Source organism: Lygodium microphyllum, chromosome 28, assembly GCF_053477565.2.
Source record: "Lygodium microphyllum isolate KBCC chromosome 28, Lygodium_microphyllum_v1.1.10, whole genome shotgun sequence".
Taxonomy (NCBI): domain Eukaryota; kingdom Viridiplantae; phylum Streptophyta; class Polypodiopsida; order Schizaeales; family Lygodiaceae; genus Lygodium; species Lygodium microphyllum.
Window position 1 is genome coordinate 123079315 of NC_141162.1, and position 17907 is coordinate 123097221.

Consider the following 17907-nt stretch of genomic DNA (forward strand, 5'->3'; position numbering starts at 1 on the left):
TGGCAGCAACTCTGAAAAAAGGCAATGCTGAAGCTATAGTTGCCCAATCTCAATGATTGAGGTACCAACAAGGAGCTTTGGAAGTAGAAAACACTTCTCTAGAAGGAAGTTCAGAGAGATTTGACATGTGGAGAGAGATATGAAAGCTTCAAACTGACAGGGTGTTGCTGTCTATGGCTGCCATGGAAGCTTCATTGAAGGTAGGAAGGCAAATAATTTGGAGATAGGGTCCAGTACTCAAACTGAGTTGAGAAGAGATGGAAAGGAGCTAAGAGGAGTGAAAGGAGAGTCGGGTCATGCTCAATTGAGCTCTGATACCATGTGAAATACGTGGGATCTAGAGCATGGCAGATACGGAAGCTATGGAGGTTGAAAGAGGAAAAAGAAACTCATGAAGACATTGACCTTGACTAGGACAAATTGTTACACAAGTGAATTAGGTTCCAAGATTGAGACTTGGACTCATAAACACAATCTTGTGTATTGACAGTGACATGACACTTTACTGTAAAGAAAAGAGTACTATCATTGCATTAGAAAAAGAGTGCAAGTACAATGCTTTATAGGAATTGAGTGGTGGTACTTTCTCCTACTGTGCATATGGGATTCTGGTCCTAAGCCCTCACTGCTTCTCACAAAGGGACTAAAGTAGGTGTGATTGCAAATATCTCAATACGCTTGCTACTATTGCCTTGTCTTGGCTTGCATCTGGCTTCCTAGAACTTACTTGGAAATTTTTTTGGCTTGCCAAAGTTGTAGTTGGGATACAGTTGATGTCTATGGATGCTATAATTGGAGGCTATAGAGCCTATATGCTCATGATGTCTTATTGATGTCTAGTCTTGGATCTTTTGTCACTGGTGCTCTCATATGCCTTTCTTGAGCTTCTTGGATTGATCCATAGAGCTTTTGTGCCAATGGGAGCCTCGTTGGATGTTTGACACACATTGAGCACGTGGTTTATGCCACTGACCTTTGAGTCTTCTGAGATTGGGATCTTCTTCACTTGGATGTCACATAGTTGATATTCTGTGGTTTGTATATATGTACTTGGGCTGATTTGGGCTCGCACTCCCTAAGCATACACCTCTTTGTATCAGGTCTTGCTAGTGTTGTGTACACTTTGCCCTATTACACAGGAGGTGTCCCGGCTTACTGATGGATTCATTTGACATGCTTGGGTGTTTTCTCAATGTTCATATGACTGTCATATACTAATTTATGCCCGCTTGATGCTGGTTATGCTTTGAAAGTCCGTGGTTGACTTGGTGCATTGATTTTGCCTACAGTTTTCTCTCATTGTACCTGGCTGTAATTTATTACAACAAGCAGTTATGCATGGATTGACGTGGAATTTTCATGTTGAATCATCCTGATTTTATGTACTTTTGATGGTACTTGGTGGGCAGCATCATTAGCTATCACTTCATCGTCATTTTGCCTTGGTTTTGGTGGTATTTTGGCAGTTTACAACAAAAAACAACAAGCAATTTTGAGCTGTCTGCATCATTTTGGACTACAGTATGGCATCTTCACTATTGCTCCTGCAGGAACCTTGCAAACTCATTTGAGAGGTACTCTCCCCCTCCATCTGACCTTAGGCATTTTATTTGCAGGCGTGTTTCTTTTTCAACCAAAGCTTTAAAAGTTTTGAAATGCCCAAACACTTCACTTTTCTTTTTCATAAAATACACCCAAATTTTTATGCTATAGTCATCAATAAAAGTGACAAAATAATGACAACCTCATATAGATGCAGTTTTAGTAGTCCACACATCAAAGTGGATTAATTCCAATGGCTTCTTACTCTCTTGAACATGTCTAGGAAATGGTTTCCTTGCCTGTTTTCCAAATTGACAGGCTTCACATACCTTATGCATTTCTGCAACCTTGAATTTAGGCAATCTTGCAACAATATTTTAGGCTTGCATTGATTTAAGTCATTGTATATTAACATGACCAATGCATTTATGCAAGATATCAATATCTGCAACTACACTGGTCCCATGTGCAAACATTGTTGCACTCAATTCAGGCATGTCTACTTCCAACGTAAACATTCTGCCCTTCTTATTTCCTTTTGCTATCAAGTGACCTTTATTTTTCATATCCTCAACAAAGCATCCATGAGAATTAAATCTGACCTGCAAGCCCTGCTCAACCATTTGACCAACAGAAACCAGGTTCTTGGTGATATTCGGGACATGAAATACATTCGACAGGTATTTCTTTTTCCCATCTTGCATAGACAAATGAATTTTTCCAATCTGCACAATAGGATGTGCAGTATCATCACCAATCTCCACAAATCCTGGTTTTTCCATTTTCCTTGCATCCTGCATCCATTCTGCATGACCTGTCATGTGGTTTGATGCACCTGAGTCAACATACCACAAATCGTTGCTTTCTTCTGCACTTGTCACAGAATTGGTCATGTGCTGCACCATAAACAAATACTCATTTCTATCATCACCCTGTCTACTAGAAGATGCATAATTCCCTTGTTGCAGTTTTCCATTCATGATGTCACTCTGCTTTTTATAGCAGTCTTTAGCCATATGACCCATTTTACCACAGTAGTAGCATTCAACATTGCTGTTTGCATTTTGGCCTCTTTGCCGTCCACCACGACCTCTTTGGCTCCCCTTGCCTCTAGAGTTACCACGTCCTCCTCCATAGGACTGGTTTTCTTGAGTTTGCTGCATATTCTAATTTCTACCATGGCCTCCAGATCAGTCTCCTCTACCTCTGCCTCTACCTCTTCCAGCATTTGAGTAGAAGATAACTTCTTTTGAAGTTCCTCTTGAAGAAGATGCACCACCATTTCTCTGCTCCTCAGAAATTAGAAGAGCAATCAACTCCTCAAAATCAAGAAATCTTTTACGGATGGAAATCGATGTTCGAAACTATGCATAATAATTTCCTAGACCATTCAAGGTCACAGAAACTAAATCATCGGCTTCCACTGGCGACCCAATGGAAGCAAGTGCATCTGCAATCTTCTTCACCTTCATGTGGTAGTCATTGATGCTCATACTTTCTCTTTGCACATTGTGCAACTCTTGCTTGAGCTGCATTTTCTTGGCTTGCGTATTTGTGCTATACATTTTTGACAAAGTATCCCATGCCTCCTTTGGCATACTTGCATCCTGAATATGCACAATCATAGAGTCTGAAATGCTGATAGACAGCCAGTATATAACTTTCCTAGCTCTCTCATGCCATCCTTTAAATGCCTGCATTTGCTATTGATTGGGAACATCAGGAAGAACTGGTTCTTCTTCATTTCCTGCAAAACGAATTTCCAATATCCTTTTCCCATAAGAAAATTCGTCATTCTAAACTTCCATGCTTGGAAGTTGTTCTTGTCAAGCTTTTCAGTGACAATCTGTGAAAGAGAATTAGATGCCATTACAGAACACTGCAAAAAATTCTGTCACTGCAAAAAGCACAGCTTCAGCCTCACAAGGGTAAATCCGCAAAACTGACAAAAGTGGTATTTGACCACAGTCACTTCCTAGTGACGATTTTGCATCAACAGGCAACAAGGATGATTCTGTAACTCCCAATGTCTCTGCGCACAAGCATACGATGCAATTTCTACAGTAACTTTTCACCGACCTGTAAAACAGTGGTCGCACAGCAAAAAATTGGGCCTTTTCCTGAGTGCGTGCGAAAAACTTCTGCCTCCAAAACAGGCCCCGAAATGGCCTCATATAAAAAAAACAGGGTAACCAAGGGCTAAAGGCCTCTCTCGCAACATATATTGCCCTCTTGCTTCATCATGAAGGGCGTCTCAATCTGAGACAATGCACTCTTGCACTTTCCGGCTGTGCTACCTACAAACACTTGCTCCCAAACTCAAAAAATGAAAGCAACACTGGTCCTCTTACCAGAACACCGCAAACTTGGTTTGCTTTCTTGAGCTCCTTACCACGGACCAGGCTCTGATACCATGTCAAGATTGTGGGAGAGAATGAAGGAGTCTCACTTGTAGCTTTCTTGCTTGCACAATGGGGGAATACACACACAGGTGGAGGCTGAAAACAGTCTTCCTCTTCTTAGTTGTGTAAGCCAAAAGAACTCTAGTACAAAGAAATAGGAGAACCCTATATATGGGTCTCGAACCAAACTCAAATAACTAAGGTGGCATACTAACTAAGCCACGAACTAGAGTAGATAAGGATAGCTGTCATCTAGCTATTATTCATGGGCGGTGTACCAACCGCATCTGCAGCTAATAAGTCAGTGACATAAATGCACAACGGTCACCCTGGCATATCACGAGTGGAGCTCGATATCTCAACAAACAATGCATAACACATTACACTAATCGCCTGCACTATATCTTTGCCAGCTGTACATAGGTGTAACAAACTAAATATAATAAGTGATAAGTCAGTGGCCATGTGAGTATCATAATGGCCAACAACATGCTAAGTCTAGATGTATGGACCCATCTATCCAGACAGTCCATCATCATCAATATCCGCACGTGTTGAGCTTCTATCTCAACAATGTATCGAGGTTGTAGTCAACGCCACACCTTCGTGGGTAGAGTAAATGCACAAGATCTCCTCTTTCATCAAGCAATGCTCCACAAAAGGCTATCCGTGCCTCATCACCCTCCTCCAAGATAGTGTGTCTCCAAGCTGACTATGACTTGAAGCCAAGTACTAGTCTACACTTTTCAAACACCTTCTTCTGCTAATACCTTGCCTCCTCTTCTCAGCATCAGTCAGGATTTTGTAGCTTTTGACCTAGCCATCTCCTTCCTAACACTGCCACAATCTCAATCACCTGCTTCATGACATTCATCGAAAGTATTTTCTTGAGATTTACCATTTTGTTGAAAACAAAGGTCATCGATGCCTCCCATTGAAAGGTGAGAAGGATCGAAGCTTGCTTGGAAGAGAGCTATGGTGGAGAGCAAGAGCAAGAAGAGAGAGACACACAAATGTGAACTCCAACGGTCACAATGTGTGACCAGGCCTTCCTCTATTCAAATTGTCACTAAAAGAATAAAGAATAAAGTGATGGTGATGGGTGCCCGCCACCTGCAGTGTCAGTGTAGTAATACACGCGTGGCTAGGCAGAGGCACCTTTACTCCCAAAAACCTCCCACTTAAAGCCGAATCTGCCCTAATGAGGAGGGAAAAGAAAAAGGGCAAAGCACTCAGTAATGAGGCTTTTCATGAGCAAATGTGCAAGGTTTTTACCTGTGGAGATCTTGACAAGGTCAACAGACTTGTCTTCCACAATCCCACGTATGAAGTGATACCTCAGCTCAATGTGTTTCGTCTTTGCATGGAAGACCGGATTCTTGGCTAGCTGAATAGCACTCATAGAATCCAGCTTAGGGTTTCCAGGGATACTTTTCAGCTTGTACACCCATTTTCATGGCAAAGCCTTCTTGCCTTGAGGCAATGCAACCAAATCCCAAGTTATATTCTTATGCAAGGAGTCTATCTCAGACTGCATAGCCCTCTCCCAGGAGTGACTATCACCCCTATACATAGCATCATCATAGGTGAGAGGCTCTCCTGCATTTGTAACCAAGACATAATGCATCGAGGGCTCAAATCTATCAGGTGGATGTCTAGCTCTAGTAGACCGTCTCACGGTAGGTTCTGCAACTGGTGTAACACAATGGCCATGTGTACCAATTGCTGCTACAAGCTGTCCAACTGGTTGTGCTGGAGCACGGAGCTCCTCCTGGAATATAACCTTGTGTATCTCTACCACCCTCTCACGCTACCTATTCATCTTGTCTTCATGGAAGGCTACATCATGGCTACGGATGACTTTCTGCACTTGTGGATTGCAGAGGCAATAACCCATCTCGCCTGCATCCCCATAGCCAAGGAAAATGCATTTGACACTCTTAGGATCCAACTTAGTTTGCTTATCTTTGGGCACGTGGTATAAGGCCTCACATCCAAAGACAGATAGATGTGCATAAGACGGGAGGTTTCCCAGTCCATACCTCCTATGCAACCTGTAAATCCAAACCATTAGAAGGTGATCTATTTATGATGTGCACAGCTGTATTGAGACTGCCTCAACCCAAAAGCTCTGTGGTAAGCCTGCATGGCTAATCATACTGTGTACATGCTCCTAGATAGTTCTATTCATCCACTCAGCCAAACCATTCTGGGGTGGGGTATAGGGGGTAGTCAACTGACGCTTAATACCCCTCTTGTCACATAGTTGCTCAAAATCACGTGACACATATTCTCCCCCATTGTCAATCCTAAGGCATTTCAACCTATGCCCAATCTAGTTCTCAACCAATGCAAGCCAACTCTGAAACACAGCCAAGACTTCGAGCTTAAGCTAAATGGGGTATGCCCAAACTTTACGCGAAAAATTATCAATGAACATCACAAAATACTTTGTACCACCCATAGACTGATAGAGCATGGGTCCACAAACATCTAAATGTACCAATGTGAGGGGCTCACTCATGTGTGTCCTACCAAACTTCTTATGCGTATTCCTAGTCTGTCTGCCATAAAGACAATACTCACATGAATCAAAACATGCGTAGTCAAGGGGCGGTAAGTACTGCAAACCAGAAAGCATTTTTATTCCCTTCATGGACATATGGCCCAAACGGGCATGCCAAAGAGAGACATGTGGGATGGAACCCACTGACAAAACATGGTCAACAGAGGACCCATCAACTACAAGAGGATAGAGGCTGCTAGCTTTGGCACCTCTAGCAAGCACAAGTCTACCACGAGTGATCTTCCAGGCAAAATCCCCAAATGAAACATGAAACCCAGCATCATCAAGCTGCCCTCTGCAGACATAAGACTGCGTGTAAGCACAGGTACATGACTACATCCTGTAACAAAAAAGTACTGCTAGTAGAGAACTGTAGCCGTACATCCCCAATGCCAACAATAGCAAGTAACTTGTCATCACCCAAGCGAACTGAATCAGAGACAGTGCGGTAGGAGTGGAACCACTCACGGCATGGTCTAACATGAAATGAAGCACCAAAATCCAAAAGCAAGCAATGCGCATACATAGAGTGAACATTGGTCAACGATGTAGCATCACAAGAACTAGCTGCAAGTATGTACTCTCCATCGGAGTCATCAGTCTGCATGACATTTATATCCTCAATTTTCACACTGGATTTCGTAGGCATAATACTACGAGATCAAAGTACTTTTCTTGTACTTTGTCTTTCCCCTTCTCTTTTCGCTTCTCATTGCACAACTCATGACACTGTGGGTGTATATGACCCTTCTTAATGCAATGATGACATGTCACATTAGCATTTCCTCCACAAGGCTTTCTATGCGACTTACTACGTGACTTAGACCTAGACTTGTGCGAGTCTCTACCACGGCCATTCCCACAGTCATTCTTGCCATTACCATATCTGCCTCTAACGTTCAAATCATGCAACACACGAGAGGCATCCAAGTTCTTACAATTAATCTCTTCCTGCAAAAGAGCACTCTCTACATCATGCAAGTTCAAAATAGTAGCAGGAACACATAAGGCAGTGGGGAATATATCCCATGACTCACTTAGATTCCCAAGCAAAAACAATGGAGTAACCTCATCATTAAAGGTAATACCATGCAAAGTCAAGTTCTTGAGAATAGCATGGAATTGGCTCAAATGAGCAGACATTGTCATATTCTCCTTCATACGCAGGTCCATACGCTGCTTCAGCCAATACATCTGACTTGTTGGACTTTTCTTATCATAGAGGTTCTTAATTTTATCCCAAAGATGCCAAGCACTCTGTGCTTCCTCAACCACATTGTAATGCACCTGTTTAGTGAGAGACAAGATGAGGGTGGACTTGCATAACTCATCAAGCTCATCCCATTCGTCATCAGTCATAGTTTCAGGTTGCTCGCCATGCATCCCTAGTGGCTTTATTTGCGATTTTTGCACCAATACCTGCCAAACAATATTCATGTAGTCATACCTCACAGCAAAATGGAATTGCAGAAAGAAAAAACGGGCATATTGGAGAGGTATCTCGTGCCATGCTCAATGAAAAAGACTTGCCAATATTTTATTGGGCTGAGGCAGTTGTTTGCTACAGCAGTCTACATAATGAATAGGATTCCCACTGTAGCAATACATGGCATGACTCCAGAGGAGAGGTATACTGGTAGGAAACCAGATATTTCTCATTTGAAAATTTTTGGTTGCATTGCCTATGTTCATGTGCCAGATGAGTTGAGATCCAAGTTGGATCCAAAAGCTAAGAAGTGCATCTTTATTGGTTATTCTCTGCAAAGCAGAAAGGGTATAGATGCTATAACCCTTCTACTCGTAAGTTTACAGTGAGCAGAGATGTTGTTTTTGATGAGATGAGTAGCTGGTATAAACCAGTAAATGTGATTGATAATGTAGATGCACAAAATGGTAATGCTGCACAGAATTCACAACATCAGTCACAAGATATTAATGGACCTGGAGTGTCCTCTAGCAGTGGTTCACATTCTTCGCCATGGACAGGTAGATTGAGATCAGGAGAATCTTCTCAAAGCAATGTAGATAGTGGTATGTAGGTATCACAAAAAGGAAAAGAGAAGGTAGATCAGCCCATGTTTGATGTGAATGCAGGTCACTCTTATGTGGATGGTGAATCCAGTGGCTCAGAACAAAGCATTGATGATGAGTTGGGTATTCCTTCTATTGTTACACCTGGAGTAAGGAAGATCAGGGATGTTTTGAGAGCATCTGGGAGTGAACCTACTTTGCGCAGGTCTACCAGAGCTAGGTATCCTGTGGATAGGCTGAAATATGATGGATTTACAGCCATTTACTATGCCTATATGATCAAAGTGATACAGGAATCAGAACCCACTTCTTTTGAGCAAGCCATGGGAAAAGAAAAATGGGAGAAAGCCATGGATGAAGAAATGGATGCCTTGGAAGCAAATGCTACATGGGAATTGGTACCTTTGCCTAAAGGTAAAAATGCAATTGGTTGTAAGTGGGTTTATAAGGTGAAGCACAATGCAGATGGTTCTATGAACAGATACAAGGCAAGATTAGTAGTCAAGGGGTATGCACAAACATATGGCATTGACTATGAAGAAACATTCAGTCCGGTTGCAAGGATGGCAACCGTAAGAGCCGTCATTGCTATGGCTGCATCAAAGGGATGGTCTTTACATCAGATGGATGTAAAGAATGCCTTCTTGCATGGTGATTTGCAAGAAGAGGTCTATATGGAGCAGCCACCAGGTTATGTGCATGCTGTTCATCCTGAGTTTTTTTGCAGGTTGAAGAAAGCCTTGTATGCCTTGAAGCAAGCACCTAGAGCATGGTCTGACAAGATAGGACAGTATCTTGTCACTATTGGCTTTCAAATTTCCAAGGCAGATTTCTCACTTTATGTGAAAAAACAGAGAAAGGTATTATGCTACTTGTCATTTATGTTGATGATTTGATTATGACAGGTGACAGTGATGAAGATATCCTTCATGTGAAAATGCTATTGAAGCAGAAGTTTGAGATGAAGGATTTGGGAGAGCTGCGTTATTTCTTGGGCATTGAGGTGATTAGATCACCAAGTGGGATACAGCTCTTGCAGAGGCAGTATGGATTGGACATGCTGTCCAAATATGGGATGACAGGCTGTAAGCCTATTTCAGTTCCTTTGGAGCAGAATGTGAAGCTGAGCACAGATGCAGGTGAGCTTCTAGAAGACCCTACTATGTACAAACGCATAGTAGGAAGTTTGATTTATATGACTATTACCAGGTCAGATTTGAGCTATGCAGTTGGATTGGTAAGTCAGTTTATGCAGGCTCCAAGGAAACCGCATTTGGATGTGGCTAGATGCATACTCAGGTATGTGAAGTCCACATTGCAGTATGGACTATTTTATGAGACTGGGGTTCAGATACAGTTGCATGGATACACTGATGCTGATTGGGCTGGTAGTATTTCTGATAGACGATCTACCAGTGGATATGTGTTCTCTTTTGGGAGTGCTGTAGTCACTTGGAGTAGCAAGAAACAACCTAGAGTTTTCTTGTCGAGCACAGAGGTTGAGTACAGGGGTGCAACAATGGCTGCATGTGAGGTAGCTTGGTTGCATAAGCTACTTTATGATATGCATCAGCCTACAGATGGGCCAGTTGTCATTTATTGTGACAACATGAGCAGTATACACTTGGCAAATAACCCAGTCTATCATGCTAGAACAAAGTACATTGAGGTGCATTATCACTATGTGTGGGAGAGGGTTTTACTAGGTCTTATTGATCTAGTTTATTTCAGCACAGAGGATCAGATAGCTGACATATTCACGAAGGCATTGGGCATAGAGAAGCTGCGCAAGTTCAGAGACCTGCTCGGTGTGCAGGAATTGGGATTGAGCTCGAGGGGGAGTGTTGAGATATGGAGCTCCACTCGTGATATGCCAGGGTGACCGTTGTGCATTTATGTCACCGACTTGTTAGTTGCAGATGCGGTTGGTACACTGCCCATGAATAATAGCTAGATGCAACTATCCTTATCTACTCTAGTTCGTGGCTCAGTTAGTATGCCACCTTAGTTAGTTGAGTTTGGTTTGAGACCCATATATAGGGTTCTCCTATTTCTTTATACTAGAGTTCTTTTGGCTTACACAACTAAGAAGAGGAAGACTGTTTTCAGCCTCCACCTGTGTGTGTATTCCCCCATTGTGCAAGCAAGAAAGTTACAAGTGAGACTCCTTCCTTCTCTCCTACAATCTTGACATTGTTTGACTTAGTAGGCCACTCTCCTTTATGTTGTATCTTATCTATACTTTGTGTATATTGTATGGTGTATGGAAGAAGAAGAAGAAATTAGCAAGAAAATGTTTTGACCTCCATCTCTCTTCTTGTGTTCTTGAGTGAGCTTCCTTTTGTGTATATAATGTGTGTTTGGCACAACAACTCAAGCAAGTCCCCCCACCACATGATTCTTCACATGGTATCAAAGTAACGCCATTGAGAGAGGCTAATTTTGAGGGCTGAAGTGAAGGAAAAGAAGCAAGGTTCAAGTAAGCAAGCAACAGGTAAGAAGCTCTTCCATTCTTCCACTCTTTCTCTTGGATAGTGCGTGTGGAGGCACCGTAAGCAAGGTAGAGTGAAAATCTCAGATTGTTGTGAGATTTGGTGTGCAAGTAGAGCATTGTATATTCTTCAGATTAGCCCTTCAAGGCTTTCCCCATAGTTTTTATAGGCATCTAAGACCGTTTCAGGTCTTGTTTTAGAACCCAAGGTTACAGACAACAGTTTCAGGGTATAATGTGATTTCGACTGTATTGATTGAAAGTGGGTGCATAGGTTATAGATTTTGAATTTGTAATTTTTGAGGTATTTTCCAGGAAGAAAAAATAAGTTTTATTTGCAAACATGTTGTAGATTACATGTACTATTGAGCAATCAGTGAAAAAGATTGCTTGGTGTATTACTGTGAACTTGTTGTAAAAGGTTGAAAAGACTAGTTTGTTGTGTTGTATCATTTTTTATGATTATGGCATAGAACAATAGAAATCCCATTATTGAGAAGCCCGACAAGAACAATTACCCTTCATGGAAGTTTCGTGTGACAAACTTCATCGTTGGAAAGGGCCTTTATGAGTTTGTTTCAAGTGAAGAAAAGGAACCAGAGTTATCCCTTCGACTGCAGATGAATTAAAGGTATAGAAAGAATGGAATGCAAAAGGCAAAAATGTGATGTATTGGCTATATGAAGTCATTGATAATACTATACTGGGACATATCAGGAATGCACAAAATTCACATGCAGCTTGGAAAAAATTTGAGAACATGTTTTCAGTAAATACAAAGGCACAAAAGATTCAACCCAAGCAAGAGTTGAATATCTTGAAGAAAGGGGAAATGTGTATCAATGAGTATGTTTTGAAGGTGAGGAGAATTGCAGATGCTTAAGCAGGGATTGATGCAATGCCTAATGATGATGATTTGTTTCATACACTTTGAGTGGCCTTAATAATGAGAATGCATAAAAATCATTTGTCACTTCTGTATATGTATGGAAGCCATTTCCAGATTTTGATGAGCTGGTCTCTCTCATGATTACCGAAGAGATCAATATGAAGGGTGACTCATTTGAAAGAAATGGTGAACATGTCCAAGCATTTTAATCAAGTTCAGGAAAGGGACATGGTAGATCCTCTTCCAGAGGCTATGGTATGGGACGTGTTGGCGATAACTAGCAAAATAGGTTCAATAAGTAATTTGGTGAAATACAGGTTTTAGGAGGTCGAGAAAACTTTAAAGGCAGGGGGAGATCTAGAGGAAGATGTGGATGGCAGAAAAGAGGTTCTAGAAATTCTGCTATTGTTTGTCATTATTGTGGCAAAACATGTCATATTGCAGCCCATTATTATGCTAAGAAGGATGATATTCGTAGTGGTAAATTGCAACAATAAAATTATGCATAATCTTAATGACAGAATGAAGACAAAAATGAGTATCTATTTGTTATGCAATATATGATGAATGCAGTTATAGGAAAGGGGAAACATGATGATGTATGGTTTGTCGATTCAGGTGCATCTAGTGCATACAGATGTTTGGGGGCCTACATAGAATGTATCTCTTGATGGCAGCAAATACTTTGTCATATTTATTGGTAACTGTTCAAGAAAGCTATGGGTATATTTCATGAAGGAAAAGAGTGATGTATTTGAGCACTTCAAATCTTTCAAGAGGCAGTTGTTGAAATAGAAACAAGCTTGAAAGTTACATGCTTGAGATCAAATGGAGGGGGAGAGTACCTCTCTAATGAGTTTAGTAGCTTCTTGAGGACTCATGGGATAAATAGGAAATTTACTTGCATGTATATCCCATAGCAAAATGGGGTTGTAGAAAGAAAAAATAGGCATATTGTAGAAGTTGCATGGGCATTGATGGCTAAAAAGAATATGCCAAAATATTTTTGGTCTGAATATGTTCATACTATTATCTATATTATGAACAAAACTCCCATAGCTACAGTTCATGGGATGACCCCTAAAGAATGCTTTACAAGCAAGAAGCTCGATGTATCACTCTTGAAAGTATTTGGCTGTGTTGCATATATTCATGTGCCAAATGAGCTACAGAAGAAGCTTGATCCAAAGGCTAAAAAATGTATTTTTATTGGATACTCTTTAGAGCAGAAAGGGTATTGTTGTTATAACCCTACCATAGGTGAGTTCAGAGTGAGAATGGATGCTATTTTTGATGAGATGAGCAGTTGGTATGCACCTGCCAGTGATGTATTAGATAATAATAATGATCATGATAGGTATGTGTGTAGAGAGAAAAGCAAGAATCACGTAGTCCTAGTGGACCAGAAATATCATTTGGTACTACATCTACAATGAGCCCTTGTTGGTCTGGGAGACTAAGGAGTAGCCCCACATCTTCAGGTGGATCTATGAGTGTTGCAGGCAAAGACAAAGGAAAGAAGAAAGTGTTGGATGGTAATGATGCATCTACTAGTAATTTGGGACTTGATGGAGATTCTAGTGGTTCAGAGAGTTTGGATGATGAGCTTGGTATTCCTTTAGTCAGGACCATGTGTACAGAGAGCACATAGTAATGTAAAGGCTCCATTGAGTGATCTAGTGGTATGCATGTCTAGCAGGGTCAGATACCCTGTTAAAAGATTTGGTTTTGAAGGTTATATAGCTCACCATTATGCTTATATGGTGAAGGTAATTGATGATGTTGAGCCCACTTATTTTGAGGATGATGTTGGGTCATGCTCATTAGAATGTAGCAATGGATGAGTAGATGACTGCATTAGAAGCCAATAAGACTTGGGATTCGATACCCCTTCCTAAGGGTAAGAAAGCTATTGGCTATAAGTGGATTTACAAAGTCAAGCACATTGCAGATAGTTCTGTTAGCAGGTATAATGCTAGGCTGGTTGCAAAAGACTATGATCAAACATATGGCATAGATTATGAAGAGACATTCAGTCCAGTTGCTAGGATTGCAACTGTTAGATGCATGATTTCCTTGGCAGCATTGCCAAAGGTTAGAGTTTATAGCAAATGGATGTTAGGAATGTCTTCTTGCATGGTGAAATGCAAGAAGTTATGAGGATTTAGAGTATCCCACATATGTGTCTTGGTTAAAGAAGGCACTCTATGGATTGAAGCAAGTACCTAGAGCATGGTATGACAAGATCGAAGAGTATCTTGTCAATATTGAATTTTGTATTTCCGATACTGATCACTCACTTTATGTGAGAAGGGGGGATGCTTGTTTGGTCATCATAGTCATCTATGTGGATGACTTGATTATTACAGGTGACAATGACAATGGGATTGTTAAAGTTAAGGACTTCTTGAAGAAAAAGTTTGAGATGAAGGATTTGGGTGAGCTGAGATACTTTCTTGTTATTGAGGTGATCAGATGTGATGATGGTATGTGGCTATCCCAAAGGCATTATGGCTTGGATATGTTATCCAAGTTTGGTATGACAGCATGCAAGTGTCTTTCAATACCATTGGAGCAAAATGTGAAGTTGAGTGTTAACGTTGGAGATCAGATAGAAGACCCTACTATGTTCATGAGGATATTAGGGAGTTTGATTTACATGACTATCACAAGGCCAAACTTGAGCTATGCTATTGGCCTTGTCAGTCGGTTTATGTAGATGCCTAGAAAGCCACTTTACATTATGAATTTTTTTATGTGAAGTCCACTTTACATTATGGAATTTTTTATTATTAAGATATGTATATTAAGGTATGTGAAGTCCACTTTACATTATGGAATTTTTTATGAGGCAGATAAGGATGTATTGGTCTTTGGATACATAGATGTAGATTGGGTTGGTAGCATGTCAAAAAGAAGATCTACTAGTGGATTCATATTTTCCCTTGGTAGTGCAGCAGTTACATGGACTAGCATAAATCAATCTACAATTGCTTTATCGAGCATAGAGGAGCTGCTATGGCAGCATGTGAGGTGGTATGGCTGCAAAAGTTATTAGGTAATTTGGATGTGCAGGGAGATAGTCCAATTTTCATTCATTGTGACAACATGAGCAACATACAGTTTGGAAAAGGAAAAATTCTAGGGTTCAAAATACAAGAAAAAAACTGGTATGCAAAAATTCAACATATCTATACTAAAAAGGATCTTTACTTGGCACCTTCCATATAGCAACACTTCCCACCTCATTGTAAGGCAATTAAATTTGCTTTTCAAGGAACATTAAGATTTTGTAGGACATTTCATTTTACTCTATATGGGTTTCTTTGAGCTTGTAGACTAAGTTTTAGTTTGTGTAGATGTGTTTCTATCAACAAGTGTGGAATGGCAGGCACTGGAGTCACTAACAAGTGCATTCTATATCATGCATGCTAAATTTGACAATCTTATTTACCTTGATTGCCTATCATCTTTCTTCATTGAAAATAATTTATATTTTCTATTTCCAATACATGTTGTTTTAGCAAAGACATAGGAATTTAGAAGGTTGGAAGATCTTCCTTCACCTAATCCCAAGGACTAATAAATTGGAATAATCTTGATGAACCATCCAATGCTTCAAATTAAAGATTATTAAATACATCTAAACTTCTATGAAGATTGGGAGAATATCAAGGAAAGTCAATTTATATTGTTTCATCCCAATTCATGTTTTTGGATTAGTCTTTCAAGGAACATGTTTGCATAGAATAAAAACAATGTGGTTCAAGGCAAAAAATATCATTCAACACAATAATTAAGATACATGGAGAAAATTTGATGTTAGTTGAGAAAGTATGTAAGGGTGATTTATTTCTCTACAAATGTTCGAAGGAACTTGGTACCTTATCATATGATATTCCAAGGCAAATACTACATTTTGCTTTTCAATATCGAAGATGGAAGAAAAACAAAGGTGCATGGATACCTTTGGACTCTGAGGAGAGCAACAATCACTTTATAGTGATTGTCTACTTGGAGTATGAGGATCCAATGTACTTACTAGTAAGAAAGTAATGGACATTGGCAAATGTTAGAGAAGCATTTCAAAATCTAATGAGAACTATATATAGGATCTTGATTTGAGGTAAATGGTGAATTGATTGGATGAAGAGCACAAAAAGTGTATACATGTGATGAGCTATCCCAAGAGGGCGTTATAAGATTTTCAAAGACTTAAACTTATCACTTTTGTAAATCTTTCTCCATGTGCCTTTTAACTGCTTTGCTTTACATAAGACATAAGACTAGCATCCTCAGAAAATGACATCTTCCATTGCACACAATTAAACTCATAATTTGAGAGAGAATTCTCAAATCTAATATTTCACAAGAAAATAAGAGAATAAACTAATAATGACAAAAAATCATTGAGCTAATATTGATCTTTGTTGAATATAATAGGCTATGTACATATACAAGGGCCTTCATAGAATACTCATTGAAACATCCCTAGCTAGGGTATTTCTTGGTGTATAAGGAGATGCCCTAGCCTCTAGCTACCTATTTGCCATCCTAGGAGATCTTCTAAGGGAGGTTTAGGCTTTGCTTTCCTTTTGTGGGGTCTTAAGTGGGACATTTTAAGGGGTCTTGCTAAAATTTTGTGGGGAACCTTTTGGTTCCCTTTGAGGGGTATTGTTAGCCTTCTGTGGGGAACTTTTTAGTAGGAGCAATGTTCAATATGCTATATGCTTTTCTATCAACTATGTGTATTGGCATTAGCAACTTGTCAAAGCTATACCTAATCGTCTTGGAAGCGTGCATATCCTTATTCATTACTTTTGCTCTATGGACATGTGTAGCATACACATAGCTATCTTAAAGGAAATCAATAAAATAGTCTTCTCCAAATTCTTGGAGATACACTGAAGCAAAACTTTGCCACCTAAATCTAAGACCATTGCTATCAGAAATATCCTTGACAAGCCTAAGAAAAGGGGCATTGGGGATAAGATTTTCAAATAACTTTTGTGCCTTTTTAGATCTACCTAAGTGCATTCATCTATTGCATTCCCTTCCTTTTCATAGAATTTTGAGTGCTCTCTTTTGCAGTGCTAGCCAATGCATGGGAAAATGCCTCTTGTTTGCCCTTTCCAAAGTTGCATGCTCTCTCTAGGACTTGCCCTCTAAAGTCACTCTAGTGGCGACTAGACCATTGTGCCTAACATGTTGATATATTTGCAATCACACCTACTTCAGTCTCTTTCTAAGAAGTAGTGAGGGCTCAGGACCAGAATCCCATATGCATACTCGGAGAAGTGCTACCATTCAATTCCTATAAATCATTGTACATGCACTCTTTTCTAATGAAAAAATAGTACTCTTTTCTTTCTAGTAAAGTGTCCTTGTCACTGTCAACACATAAGATTGTGTTTATGAGTCCAAGTCTCAATATTGGAACCTAATTCACTTGTGTGTGACAATTTGACTTGTCAATGACAATGTCTTCATGAGTTCATTTTTCATATTTCATCCTCCATAACTTTTTTCATAGCCATGTTCTAGATCCAAGTTTTCACATGGTATCAGAGGCCAATCGGGCATGGCCTAGTTTCCTCTCTACTCTTTAGCTTCTCTTTATCTTTTCCCAGCTCAGCTTGAGTTCATGACCTCATCTCTTGCTCCAATTCCACTTCCATCTCACTTTGACCTTCATGGCAGCCATAACAACCATAGCTTGCAGGACCTTGCCTCCTTGGAGCTTCCATGTCTCTCTTTACAGGCCGTATCATTAGGAGCTCTCTTCTAGGAGTTTGTTCATCTGCTGAAGGCGCTTCTTTATATCACCTCAGAACTTGACATTGCCCTATCTACTACTCAGCATTGTCATTTTTTCTCAGGATCTGTTCTATGGCCTCCATAGCCAAGGCAGTACCTAGTCATCTTGGAGCCTCTATATCTCACACTACATGCCATTATTCATCATGATTTCTTCTAGGGGAATCTT